The following is a 15,122-nucleotide window of genomic DNA, read 5'->3' as shown; positions in this document are numbered from 1 at the left end:
AGACTTGTGCACAACCTACTAACAAAAAATGCAACGACTTCTATCCCAAGTATGATCTATGTATGGTGTTTCAATGATATGATCCAAGATGATCTAGCATGACAATCTTAATGTTGTACGATGCTATGGTTGTTGCTTAAAAGCTCTTTGCTTATCTTTCCCTTTTTGCTTAAAAGCTTGTTTGGATCTTTGTTGTTTGAGCTCTTTTCTCATGCAATGCTTCACGAAGCAAGATAGCAATTTTGTATGCGATGACAACCTTGTGACACAAGAGATGATACCCAGATATGCACCAATGATATACGTATTGATGCGTAGCATCCTATGGACATCACCATGTCAAGAGTCCGTTCGACGAGTGACATGTGCGACATCTACTTCACATACTCAAAGGTGAATCATCTCCTTTACACGTGCTCAGTTGACCCCTTCGAGGATGGTATACTACTTGGCACTTCTCCTGTGTGCATGCATAGGTATTGTCGGAGCTTCACGGATGACGAGGAGGAGTGCAAGCGCCAAGGAACAACTACACCATCCGTGAGGGAAGCCTGGAAGCAAGGACGGAAGAAGACGGAGTTGCTGAAGCTACAGTGGCCGGACATCCGGCGCATGGGCAGACGCGCAGGGGCTGCCCCAATAGACAGCCAACAACATCAGCGGCCGGACATTCGGCGCCAGCCCCGGACATCCGGTGCCTCGCCAAGTCCCGGACATCCGGCCTCGGCCCCGGAAATCCGAACACCGCCGAACCCGAGAGCAACAAGACCAACCCAGCCAGCCCGGACATCCGGCCCCTCCAGCCCGGACATCCGGCCCTCCGCGACCGCCCGTACATCTGGCCCGACGCCCGAACGTACGGCCTTCCCTGCCTGCGTGCAATGCATCGAGGCCGAGGCCCATGTACCCCTTCGCCCCTTAGACTATATATACTCCCCTCCACCTACGTTTTAGGGTTAGCATTGTGATATCTCATTTGAGAGATAGAGCTTCGCTCATCCATATCGGATCTACTCCACGAGAGAGACTGTGGCCCCTCTTTGGAGAAGATCCACCTTGGATTCAGGACCCCCCTCTTGGGCGGCCCCATCAAGACCTCCTCACGAAGAAGAACCCCTCGTGAAAGATCAGCACCCCTCGTGTTCTTCGTGTTCTTCGTGTTCTTCGTGTTCTTCGTGTTCTTCGTGTTCTTCGTGTTCTTCGTGCTCGTTTCCCCCCTCGTGTTCTTCGTGTTCATCGCGGGATCCGCACCTTTCGTGAAAGATCAGCCGTATAGGGTTCCACCCTACATCATGTATGCTATGGGATATATGATCACTAATGTGCACAAGTCACGTTGCCGGCAATACTCAAAGGCTAGTCTCGATGGGTAAGCGACACAAAGGAGAATGGCTATGATGGCTATCAATGTAATGGCAAGAATGATGTATCCAATACCAAGATGATGTTACCGTTCTCGCTTACGGTATGGTGTCAAAATGGTGTTGTGGTTGTTGTCGATGACGCATCCGTGGCGAAGATGAGCGGCGGTGATGTTGATGTCAAACCGTACCTAAATAGCTGAAACACAATACGACACAGAACCACAACTGAAATTCTCAAAGCACAAAGTTGCATAACGAGTCAGAGTGCGAAACGGGTAAGCAATGGAGGTGCTATGCGGATGTGGTGATGGTGTAGAGGTGGTGGCAGTGCGTATGAGGAGGTGTGGCGGTGGTGGAAACCAAACAGAAAAAATTCGGTTTCGTCAGGGAACGCCGGACGTCCGAGGGTTTACAGTCATCCGGTCGACGGACGTCCGGTGCCTGGGCGAAAATCGGGCACGGGAAGAACAACTAGGGTTCGTGAAGTGGAGGACGAAATTCGTCGAATCTGGGCGATTTCGTGGATGGGAAAGGTGGAGACGAAAGGGAAAAGTTAGATCCACTCAAGGAAAAGCAAATCCACGGATAAAATCCAACAAAATTTCATCACACCAACAAATCACAAAAACAATTGGGGCTATTTTTGTGGGGATATTTTGAATTAGGAACAAAATCAACAAAAACAAGGCTAGAAACACAACGGGGAGGCTAAAAAATCGTGATCAGCGTGGCTCTGATACCAAGATGATGTAGGGTAGGAACCCTACGGGCCAATCTTTCACGAAAGGAGCGGATCCCGCGATGAACACGAAGAGCACGAGTGGAAACACGAGGGGAAACACAAGGGAAAACACGAGAGAAACACTAAACCAACAAGAAATAGTCACACATATGCTAGATCCTCGAGTACATAAGAGATCAAACGATCCACGGTCAACTAAGGACGATATAAGTAGCACGATCTTCTCTGTGAGGAGGTCTTGAGGTTCTTCCCGTAAAGGGATCTTGAATCCGCTTGGGGGGTCTTCTCCGAGGAGGCGCTATCTCCGAGGAGAAGGTAACCAAGTGGATGAGCAAAGCTCTCACACCAAATATGAGCTAATCCTTTGCTAACCCTAGAAAAGAGGAGGAGAAGGTCTATATATATAGTCTTAGAGGTTGAAGGGGTACATGGGCTGTGGCCCAACACGCAAACATCACACATGCGTCGGACGTCCGGGAGTTACTGGTCGTCCGGAGGCTCGCGAGGGTGCGGACGTTCGGAGGCTCGCGAGGGTCCCGACGTCCAGTGCTCGTCGGACGTCCGTAGATTCGGCTCGCGTGGGCTTTGGTCGGAAGTCCGGTCAGGGTCGGACGTCCGGGGCATCGGTCGTCCGGGGGGCTTCGGAAATCCATAGATTCGGCTAGGGTGTGGGTGTGTCGGTCGTCCGGTGCCTGGAGGTCGTAGGACGTCCGTAGCTCACTGGTCGTCCGGAGCGTGGGAGTTTCGAGCAGTCCTTCTTCTGGTCCATTGAGCTTGGCGTCCTCACCATCTTGTCTGTTGAGTGTAGTTGGTCTATGGTTTTCCTCCAAGCACCTGATCACACATAGGGTTTCCGTTTGAGGTAGTAGCCAAGTCTCATGCATAGAAAGTGGTAGTTCGGAGAGGAGTGAGTTCACCTTATCTTCGATAGCCTTCGCTCGGGATCTTGTCATTGGTCCAAGTGGTGTCGTTGGAGGTGTAGATGCATCCACGGGGATGATCGTGGGATGCTCCGCATCAGTATTGATGTCCTCATCACAAAGCCCATGATATAGATCACGAGAGAGAGAGAGATAGATTAAACGTGATGCGGGGCTAACCCGACATAGGCCGATCTTTCACGATTGGAGTGGGTTCCCTCGAGGAACACGATGAACACGGGGAATAATGGAGATAAAACACAAGGGGAAACACTCAAGAACAAGTCCAATCACACATCCACTAGACAATCAAACACACAAGATCCACAAGGTACATGAACAAAAAAAGGAAAGATACAAGGTAAGGTTCATCTCCATGAGGAGGTCTTGAAGGGGCCACCCAAGAGGGGTTCTTGAATCCAAGGTGGATCTTCTCCGAAGAGGTGTCGGTCCCTCGCAATGGAGTAGATCCAGATGGATGAGCGAAGCACTATCTCAGATATGAGCTAGCACAACGCTAACCCTAGAAAGGAGGTGGAGGTGGTCTATTTATAGTCAAACCCATGAAGGGGTAAGTGGGAGAGAGATACAAGGCCAAAGGACTGGCTGCGCACAGGCAGGTACCGGACGACCGGTGGGGGTCGGTCGTCCGGTGGCTCAGGACGGTCCAGACATCCGGCGCGGGTCAGACATCCGCTGATTCTTCTTGGGACAGGTGGCACCGGACGTCCGGTCGGCGTCGGTCGTCTGGTCGCTGGGCTCGGTCTGTGGCTGGTCTTGGGTGTGTCGGATGTCTAGTGGATGCCAGTCGTCTTGGCGCTGTAGTGTGTCGGACGTCCGGTGGCACGTCGGACGTCCGACCACTGTAGACTCTGCAGCTGTGTCTTCTTCCGTCGTCGCTCCATGCTTCCCTCGCGGATGGTGTAGTTGTACACTTGCACTCGCACTCCTCCTCATCGTCCGTAGTGCTCCAACAATACCTATGCATGCACATGGGAGAAGTGTCAAGTAGTATACCATCCTCGAAGGGGTCAAGTGAGCACGTGTAAAGGAGATGATTCACCTTTGTGTATGTGAAGTAGATGTCACATGTGTCACTCGACAAACGGACTCTTGATATGGTGATGTCCATAGGATGCTCCGCATCATCTCCCCCCCCCCTTGGGAAAGATCCGACCTTGGATCAAAAACCAAATCTCCATGGGAAGAGATGGCTTCGCAGTGTAGAAGTGGACGTTCACCAAGTACTTGTCATCTTGAAGGTCGAAATGGACACTCTCCAATGTCGCACCATCTAGTGATTCCTTCAATAGGAGCAAGAATAATAAACACTTGGAAAACAAATGTGGTTAGCGTTAGTACAAAACCAAGCATTCAAGAGGTGATTCACCCAACAAGTGTCGTCATGAAGCATAGCATATGATGTGACAAGGGATTGTGACATGGCATGTGAGCGCATAAATTGAGAACAAAGAAGGATATTATGGAAACAAGCATGTAAATGTGAGGTAGTGATGCAAATATGTGTATCAAGAGAAGAAGCATCAACCTCAAGGTCATATCAATCATGCATAAAGCACTCGGCAAATGGTTGATGGTAGGCATAGGAATCATTCACAACACCACGTAAAATGAAGTGTCTAAATACATGGGACAAGTGCAAGAGAATCCAAGCATAATGTGCATAGGGTGTAGTGAATATCGTGTGGCACTCAGCACAATGGAAAGAGAAATTGTTCATCATGTGTGAGGCAATCAAGGCAAGCTTGTAGCAACCAATGGGACATGGCATATGTGAAGTGATGACATTGTTGCAACTTGCAAGCAAACATATGAGAGGAGCAAGTAATCCAAGAATTGGATGCAACACACAAGGCATATATATCATGATGCATGGAATTGTGAAAATGACAATTCGAAGTAAGATCTCTAACAAGTGTGCAATCAAGTGGTCCAAGATGAACAATAAGTCTCATGGTGCAAGCAAAACAAGTAGTATGATCTGCAATATCCATGCTCAAGAAAGATGTCACCTTGAAGGCGTGTCCTTGTGCATTCTTCACGTTGCCTAAGTGGAAGGAAAGGTGGTGTAGAAGCGAGTCGTGGTCAAATGTATGAGGCTCACTCTCAAGAGCTCGAATGGTTGACTCACATGAAGTGGAAGCCGACAGAAAGTCCAAGTATCCTACACATGCACACAACAAAACAAAGAACGTATGCGCATGGTAGATAAACATATCATCCATCATGATGGTTCTCTTATTTTGCACACAAACATTAGTAGCACAAGTGCATGAATAATATGATGCAATAATGGCTATATTCATGGCACTAGATAGATAGTGCAAAGAGGTAAGACAAGCATGCTTCACAAGAAATATGTCAAAATCTCCAAATATATGTGACAATGCCATGTGGGCAATCTCATGAGCAAGAGTAGAATTGATGTAGGGTGAAAACCCTAGGGGGCGATCTTTCACGAAAGGAGCGGATCCCATGATGAGCACGAAGAACACGAGGAGAAACACGAGGGGAAGTCAAAAAGGGTCACAAAGAGAAATAGTCAAACCAACAAGATTAAGTCACACATGTGTTAGATCCATGAACACAAAAGAAGATACAAGATCCACAGTCGACAAGGGACGATACAAATGGTAACCGATCTTCTCCGTGAGGAGGTCTTGATGGTCTTCTCCGCAAGGAGGTCTTGAATCCAAAGGGATCTTCTCCGAAGAGGGGCCGCGGTCTCTCTTGTGGAGTAGATCCGGATGGATGAGCGAAGCTCTATCTCACAAATGAGCTAACACAATGCTAACCCTAAAACGTAGGTAGGAGGAGAGTATACATAGTTTAGGGGGCGAAAAGGTACATGGGCCTCGGCCCTTTACTATGCGCAGACAGACGGGGCCGGACATCCGGGCGTCGGGCCAGATGTCCGGGCCTTCGGGAGGAGCCGGATGTCCGGGGCTGGGGCCGGATGTCTGGGTTGACGGGGATTCTCTTATGTCCTCTGTTTGCAGCTTGTCCGCATATCCGGGCGTTGGGGCTTGATTTCCAGGCCAGGCCGTTTGTCCGGGCTGGGGCCGGATGTCCATGGCCTGTAGATGCTCGACGACTGGAATGCTGTTGTAGTTGATGTCACCAGCGGCCGGATGTCCGGGCTCGGGGCCGGATGTCCGGGCCCTGGAGCTGCCTTCTTCTCCTTTCGGAGTTCCTCTTCATCCACGGACTTGGCAACTTTTCCGTCTTCACGGGCATCTTTGGGAGGGTCCTCTTGGTACCTAATCATGCACAAAATCTCGGACTTAGCTAGTAGCCATGTCTCGAGAGGATCATATGTAATATCACAAAGGAGAGAAGTCACCTCGGTCTCGAGAGCTCTAGCTCTAGCTCGAGTCATAGGTCCTCTTGGCACTTCGTGAGACGATGGTAGGTCCATGGGGATGACCATAGGATGCTTCACATCATCTCCCCTCCCATGGGGCAGATCCGACCTCGGATCAAAATCCTCATCACCATGGTAGGGAGAGAGATCCTTGATGTTGAAGATGTCGCTCATGGAGTACTTGTCGCGTGGTATGTCGATCTTGTAGGCGTTGTTGTTGTAGCGTTCAAGCATCTTGTAGGGTCTATCCGCTCGTGGTCGAAGTTTGGACTTGCGATCATTGGGGAAGCGGTCCGTGCGAAGGTGTAGCCACACAAGATCTCCAATGTTGAACACCATGGGGTGCTTGTTGATGTTGAGCTTGGTCGCAAGTCGTTGTACTTGGCGCTCGATGGTGTGCCTTGTATCTTCATGCACCTTCTTGAGATGGTTCACACATGCACTTGCGTCCATATTGATGCACTCTTGTAGTGGTAGAGGGAGAATGAAAAAAGGGGACAATGGGTTGAATCCATAGACAACCTCGAAGGGGGACTTGCCGGTAGTTGAGTGTCTTGCGCGGTTGCAGGCGAACTCGGCAATAGGTAGACACTTCTCCCACTCCTTGATGTTCTTCTTTATTAGCACTCGGAGTAGAGCGGAGAGTGTGCGGTTGGTCACCTCCGTTTGGCCATCGGTTTGTGGATGGTACACCATGGAGAAGAGTAGCTTGATTCCGAGCTTGGCGCATAGGGTCTTCCAGAAGTAACTCAAGAACTTGACGTCGCGGTCCGAGACAATCATCTTTGGCACTCCATGTAGTCATAAGATTTCCCTACAAAAGAGATTGGCAACATGTGAAGCATCTCCTATCTTGTTGCAAGGAATGAAATGTGCCATCTTAGAGAATCGGTACACAACAACAAATACCGAATCCTTTCCATTTCTAGTTCTAGGCAATCCAAGTACAAAATCCATGCTAATATCTTCCCATGGTTGATATTGAATTGGGAGAGGCACATAAAGGCCATGGGATTGGGCTTTAGACTTAGCTTTGCGACATGTATATCATCGGTTGGTGAAGCGGTTGACGTCGCGAAACATCTTGGGCCATTAGTAGTTCTTGGAGAGCGTAGCGAAAGTCTTGTCGCGTCCAAAATGTCCAATTAGTCCTCCTCCATGAGATTCCTGCAAAAGCAACAAACGAAGAGAAGACTCGGGGATGCAAAGTTTGTTAGTTCTCATAAGATATCCCTCTTTGATGTAATAGCGTTCCCAAGATGTATGTGTCAAACATTTCGCATAAGGAATAGAAAAAGTGGAATCATGCACATACAAGTCTTTTATGTGCTCAAAGCCAATGACATCCAATTCAAGTTGATTAACAAGCATGCATATGCAGGAAAGAGTGTCCTCCGCAACATTTTCCTTACCTTTGATGTACTTGAAGACATAAGGAAAAGACTCAATGAATTCACTCCATTTAGCATGTGCTTGTTCAACTTAGTTTGAACCTTAAGGTATTTAAGCGTTTCGTGATCGGTATGAATGATAAATTAACGCGGGCGAAGATAGTGTTCCTATTCATGCAAAACTCGCACTAAGGCATATCACTCTTTGTCATAGATGGGGTAATTGAGTTGCGCTCCAGAAATTTTCTCACTAAAGTAAGCTATGGGGCGCTTCTCTTGCATTAACACACCTCCTATGCCATTACCACTAGCGTCGGAATGAATCTCAAAGGGCTTGTCAAAGTTGTGTAATGCAAGCACGGGAGCATGAGTAAGAAAATTCTTAAGCTCATTGAAAGCGGTATCTTGGGATGGTCCCCAAACAAAAGGCCCATTTTTCTTGCTCAAAGCATGCAAAGGTGAAGCAATGGTGCTAAAGTCCTTCACAAATCTACGGTAGAAACCAGCTAAACCGAGGAAGCTACGCACTTGATGCAAGTTGGTTGGTTGTGGCCAAATTTTAATAGCATTGATCTTAGAGTCATCAACATGAACACCCTTAGAGGAAACAACAAAACCCAAGAAAACAAGCTTATCAACGCCAAAAAGGCATTTTTCCATGTTAGTATGAAGACACTCTTTTCGAAGAGTTTGCAAAACGGTTCGAACATGGGTTACATGATCTTTAAGAGATTTGCTATAAACAAGGATATCATCGAAGTAGACCGCAACAAACTCACCAATGTAAGGGCGAAACACATAATTCATAAGACACATGAAAGTACCCGGTGCTTCCGATAAACCCATAGGCATGACTAACCACTCATACAAGTCAAACTTTCTTTTGAAAGCGGTTTTCCATTCATCACCCTCTTATATGCGGATTTGATAGTAACGACTTTTGAGATCCATTTTGGAAAATATAGTGACACACTACAGGAATCAGACAGTTTGCCATCAAGCAAGTACAGACGGCAAAGGCTGAAATACAGACGGCAAAGATTTTGTCGTCAGCTAGCTAACGGCAAAGACTAAGTCGGCAAAGAGTACTTTGCCGTCAGCTTTTTATCAGGAAGACGGCAAAGTCTTTGCCGTCAGCCAAACTGATGTTTTGCCGTCAGGCGATTTAATAACAGACAGCAAAGAAAAGCTCGTTTGCTGTCAGCCGATTTAGTAACAGATGGCATAGGAGAGCTCCTTTGCCGTCAGCCTCATAAAATCACAGACGACAAAGAATTGTGTCTATTAAAATAATCTGGAACAACAATCCAAGTGCATAGGCTACAAGGAACTAAACGGACAAAGATGAACACTAGAGTATCCATCGACACTTTGTTCGACGAATCAACGATGAATGAACAAATTTCACGATACAAAATTACTATATTTACAAAGAATACATCATCACTTGGTGATCCAAGGCAAAATAGAATACATCATTACTCTATTTACACAGAATATTTCACAATAGCAGCCCGAGGTCCAGCACATGCAGCCATTTTGAGTTTGATCCACGCCAATGCCTCCCCTACGAACATCCCCTATGCCCGTGGTCGCCGGAGAAACAACAACTAGCAGCCGCGCCCCTCTCCCTTCTCGTTTCTTTCTCCAAAAACAAAGCACACTGATGCCACCATGGATGCCTGAGGAGCTGCGGCCGCTCCACGAGGCCGCGGCCGGTGCCAGGGGTCGAGGCCGGTGGGGCCTGCAGGGGTGACGGGGCCGGGGCCGCTGGAGGATGGTGAGGGTGACGGGGCAAGGAGGCTGCCGGGGGCGACGAGCGATAGGGCCTGGAGGCCGCCGGGGGCGACGAGCGACAGGGCCCGGAGGCCGCCGGGGGCAACGAGCGACCAGGCCGGGGCTGGCGGGTAACGAGGCCAGGGCCGACGTGCGAGATGACGGCCTGCGAGGCTAGGGCTTTCTAGCGAGGTGGTGGCGGGCGCCGGCAGGCCTACGGTGGCGACAGGGCAAGCGGCCGGGGCCGGTGGCGCTGGGGGTGAATGGGGCAGTGGCCGCGGCCGCCGGGTGGAGTGGTGGCCGGCGAGGCCAGGACTGGGGAACGAAGTGCTGGCGGAGGCGGGGGTCAAGGTGGTGGCGGGCGCCAGCTGGCGTGTTCGATTTGGATCAAGGATAGAAACGAGAGAGAGGAGAGAAACGAGAGAGACGTGCGGTGCGGGATGGGGATAAGGGAGGCAGGGCGTGGGGCGCGTGGGTGCTTCCTGGGGGTGCGTGTATCATGGGTGGGTGGGGTGTGCGTCCAGACGGCCTGGTGGGTGGGGATGTACGTCTTAGATCTTGCCATGTCATCGATCCGCGTGTTGTGCTTCTTCTTTGCTGTCTGCAGAATAAAACACAGACGGCAAATAACTCACTTTGCCGTCTGCCAAAAAAACACAGACGGCAAAGATTCTTTGCCATCTGTCAAAATAAACACAGACGGCAAAGATTCTTTGCCATCTGGCTAGTTTCTTGCAGACGGCAAAGTGAGCTCTTTGCCGTCTGTGTTTTTTTCGCAGACGGCAAAGTCTATTTTGCCGTTAGTGTTTCTTTGTCGTCTGCTGATGACGGCAAACCCTTTCTTTGCCGTCTGCCCAACAAAAAGCTGACGGCAAAGACGCCTCCTGACGGCAAATTAGCTATTTCCTGTAGTGGCACCACTAAGTACATCAAGCATATCATCAAGGCGTGGAATTGGGTACCTATAGCGAACGGTGATAGCATTGATAGGTCTACAATCGGAACACATGCGAAAGCTACCGTCTCTTTTTGGCACAAGAATGACCGGAACGGCAGAAGGCCTCAAACTTTCATGCACATGTCCATGGTCTATGAGATGTTTTACTTGCCTTTGTATTTCTTTGGTTTCTTCAGGGTTGACGCGGTAGGGAGCTTTGTTTGGAAGAGGTGCTCTGGGGATGAGGTCGATGCGGTGCTCGGAGGTAGTACCGAAGGTATCTCATCGGGGAAAACATCTTGGAATTCTTGCAAAAGAAAGACAACACTAAAGGTAGAGTGTGAGAGGTGTTATCTTGTGGTGCCTCGTCATTGCATAAAAGGACATAGTGTAGGAAACTAGATGGGTTCTCACACACTCCTCTTATCTCGCTTTTGGTGGCAAATAGAACTAAGCTCTTCTTGTCGCTCATTGTGGAGGCACTCAATTTGGGCTTGTGGTGCTCACTCTCTTTTTGGTGGTTCACTCTCTCACTATTCTCTCCACGATGGGTGGCTTGCTTGTCGGCGATCACTTGGCTTGGAGACATAGGGGGAAGTACGTACTCCTTTCTTTTCAACTTGAAGATGTAGTGGTTCGTTCAGCCGTTGTGGATCACACCTCGATCAAATTTCCATGGTCGACCAAGAAGAAGGTGGCAAACGGTCATTGGAACAACATCACACTCCAAAGTGTCTTCGCATGCTCCGATTTTGAAGGATACTTGCACTCTATGCTTGACTTGAATAGTGCCGGAGTCGCTTAGCCATTGAACTTTGTAGGGATGTTGATGTAGGGTAGGAACCCTAGGGGCCGATCTTTGAGGAAAGGAGTGGATCTCGCGAAGAACACGAGGAACACGAGGGGGAAAATGAAGGAAATCCAGAGGGGAAACACGAGAGAATCACTAAAACCAATAAGAAATAGTCACACATATGCTAGATCCTTGAGTACATGAGAGACCACACGATCCACGGTCAATAAAGGAAAATACAAAGGTAGCCGGTTCTTCTCTGTGAGGAGGTCTTGATGGGGCCGCCCAGAGGGGGTCTTGAAGCCCAAGGGATCTTCTCTGAAGAGGGGCCGCGGTCTCTCTCGTGTAGTAAATCCGATGTTGATGAGCAAAGCTCTATCTCTAATGAGCTACTACTTTGCTGACCCTAAAACATAGGTGGAGGGGAGTAAATATAGTCTAAGGGGTGAAGGGGTACATGGGCCACGACCCAGATGCGCTGCACGCAGGCAGGGGGGCGGATGTCCGGGTGTCGGGCCGAATGTCCGGGCCTTCCCGGGACACCGGATGTTCGGGTGGTGGGGCCGAATGTACGTGCTGGTAGGGTCCAGCCTTGCAGCTCTCTGGAATGGCGGGGTCCGGATTTCCAGGCTGGAGGCTGGATGTCCGGGCTGGACGCCGGATGTCCGGGTCGTGTAGACTTGGCCACTGGCTCCTTGTTGCTGGTGACAATTCCAGGGGTCGGATGTCTGGGCCAGGGCCGGATGTCCGGGTCCTGGGAGCTGTCTCCGTCTTCTTCCATCGTCTCTTCCATGCTTCCCTCGCGGATGGTTTAGTTGTTCCTTGACGCTTGCACTCCTCCTCGTCGTCCGTAGTGTTCCGACAATACCTATGCATGCACACAAGAGGGGTGTCAAGTAGTATACTGTAACACCCACAGTGCAACTATATCTCCCACGTGTCGGGGCACGACTTAGAGGCATAGCCGCATGGTAGGTCTGTCGCAAGAGGGGTAATCTTTACACATCCCATGTACTGAATAAGAAGGAATAAAGAGTCGGCTTACAATCGCCACTTCACACGATACATAAATTTATCATACATCATCCAAGGTACAATCAAAGGTCCGACTACGGAACCAAAATAAAGAAAGACAACCCCAAATGCTAGATCCCCGATCGTCCCAACTGGGCTCCTCTACTGATCATCCGGAAAAGAAACATGGTAACGGCCCGAATCCTCGTCGAACTCCCACTTGAGTTCGGTAGCGTCCCCTACACTGGCATCATCAGCACCTGCATCTGTTTGGAAGTATCTGTGAGTCACGGGGACTCAGCAATCTCACACCCTCGCGATCAGAACTATTAAAGCTTATGGGTAGGAAAAGGTAGTGAGGTGGAGCTGCAGCAAAGCACTAAGCATATATGGTGGCTAACTTACGCAAAAGAGAGCGAGAAGAGAAGCAACGCACGGTTGAGAAACTATAAGTGATCAAGAAGTGATCCTGAAGCTACTTACGTTCAAGCATAACACGAGACCGTGTTCTCTTCCCAGACTCCGCCGAAAAGAGACCATCATGGCTACACACGCGGTTGATTCATTTTAATTAAGTTAAGTGTCAAGTTCTCTACAACCGGATATTAACAAATTCCCATTTTCCCATAACCGCGGGCACGACTTTCAAAAGTTCAAAACCCTGCAGGGGTGTCCCAACTTAGCCCATCACAAGCTCTCATGGTCAACGAAGGATATTCCTTCTCCCAGGAAGACCCGATCAGTCTCAGAATCCCGGTTACAAGACATTTCGACCATGGTAAAACAAGACCAGCAAAGCCGCCTGATGTTCCGACAAATTCCGATAGGTGTCGCACATATCTCGTTCTCAGGGCACACCGGATAGGTCAAGCTACGAGTAAAACCAACCCTCGAGTTGCCCCGAGGTGGCCCCGCAGGCTGCCCGTTTTGGACCAGCATTCAGAGGAGCACTGGCCCAGGGGTTTTAAAATAAAGATGACCCTTGAGTCTGCAGAACCCAAGGGAAGGTATATGGTGGTAGGTAGGAAAATGGTAAAACCAAGGTTGGGCCTTGCTGGAGGAGTTTTATTCAAAGCGAACTGTCAAGGGGTTCCCATAACACCCAACTGCGTAAGGAACGCAAAATCAAGGAACATAACACCGGTATGACAGAAACTAGGGCGGAAAGAGTGGAACAAAACACCAGGAATAAGGCCAAGACTTCCACCGTTTACCAAGTATATAGATGCATTAAAGTAAATAAGAGATAATAATGATATCCCAACAATATCCATGTTCCAACATCGAACAAGCTTCATCTTCACCTGCAACTAGCAATGCTATAAGAGGGGCTGAGCAAAAGCGGTAACATAGCCAAACAACGGTTTGCTAGGAAAGGTGGGTTAGAGGCTTGACATGGAAATATGGGAGGCATGATATAGCAAGTGGTAGGTAACGCGGCATAGCAATAGAGCGAACAACTAGCAAGCAAAGATAGAAGTGATTTCGAGGGTATGGTCATCTTGCCTGCAAAGTTCTCAGAGTTGATGAAAGCTTGATCCTCGTTAGCGTACTCAAGAGGTTCCTCGATCACGTACTCGTCTCCCGGCTATACCCAAAGCAAGAACACAAGCAAAGGACCAACAATCAATCACGGTGCAATGCACAATCAACATGATGCAAAACTTGACATGATATGCAAGACATGATATGCAATGCATATGCGTGCTCCGGAAGAGAAAGAATGAACAAGGCATCAACCTGGCAAACCAAGTGTGTCTCTAGAAAGATGAGATGATTTCGGTCGAAATCGATATAAAGATCGCCGGAAACGGATGCACGGTTTGCAAATGGCAAGCAAAACAAGAATGGCACAATTCTGCGATTAATAGCATGAGGCCATCTAGAATGCAACAAGAAACTAAGCTACTGCACTCCAACATAGCAACAAAGCTCATGGAAGTGATGTACTCAATATTCTTGACAAAACATGAACAATGAGCTATGGCTAAATCACACATGAGTAGGTTCAAACAAGCATGGCAAAAGTGCAATAAATATCAGCTTCACAGACTTGGTGAAAATACTAACATGCCAGAAATAACATCAGGAAGCAATGTTCAAAGCAAGAAAACAACATTCTACAGGAAAATATCATAGAAAAACAAGGCATAGAATGAATCTACTAAATTCATAGAACAAAAGTCCCTTACTTATCATGAGCCAAAAAGGCACTTGAGATATGATGGCACCCATGTAAACATAGCATGTTTTATTAACAGTTTCAGACTTAGCAGAAAACAGAGCATGGCATAAACAGAGTTATGAAGGCATCTTTGCGAGCTCAAATCACTCATCACAAAGCCTTGCATCATAAAACAAAGCATGGAAACATCACGATGACATGTTCATGAAGCTAACCATGGTAAGAGCAAGTTCATAGAATGCTTGGATCACTAACAACAACCATGGGAAAATTGATTAAGATGTAAACAATCTGCCAGGAATATTTTATAGCAAAAGTAGAGCAAGATTAAGACATGCTAGGGCACTCCATAATTGCAAACAAGAGCATGGATGGATAGAGCATAACCATATGTTCAAAACATCCTTAGTGAAGAAACTCAAAACAAGCATGGATCTCACTATAGCACCATGTATAGATGGCATGAAAATAACAGCAGAACAAGGACTTAGCAAAAATCCTACGTCCCTGAAAATAGCAATATCATGAAGCCTAGTTTGCATGCTTGTGCTAGTCACCACATTGATCAAAAAAATGCATGGAAAGCACCTATGTAAAGATGGCATGGCATAGTTC

The sequence above is a fragment of the Triticum urartu genome, chromosome 2 (assembly GCF_003073215.2).
Source record: "Triticum urartu cultivar G1812 chromosome 2, Tu2.1, whole genome shotgun sequence".
NCBI lineage: Eukaryota > Viridiplantae > Streptophyta > Magnoliopsida > Poales > Poaceae > Triticum > Triticum urartu.
Note: the sequence above shows the minus strand (reverse complement) of the source record.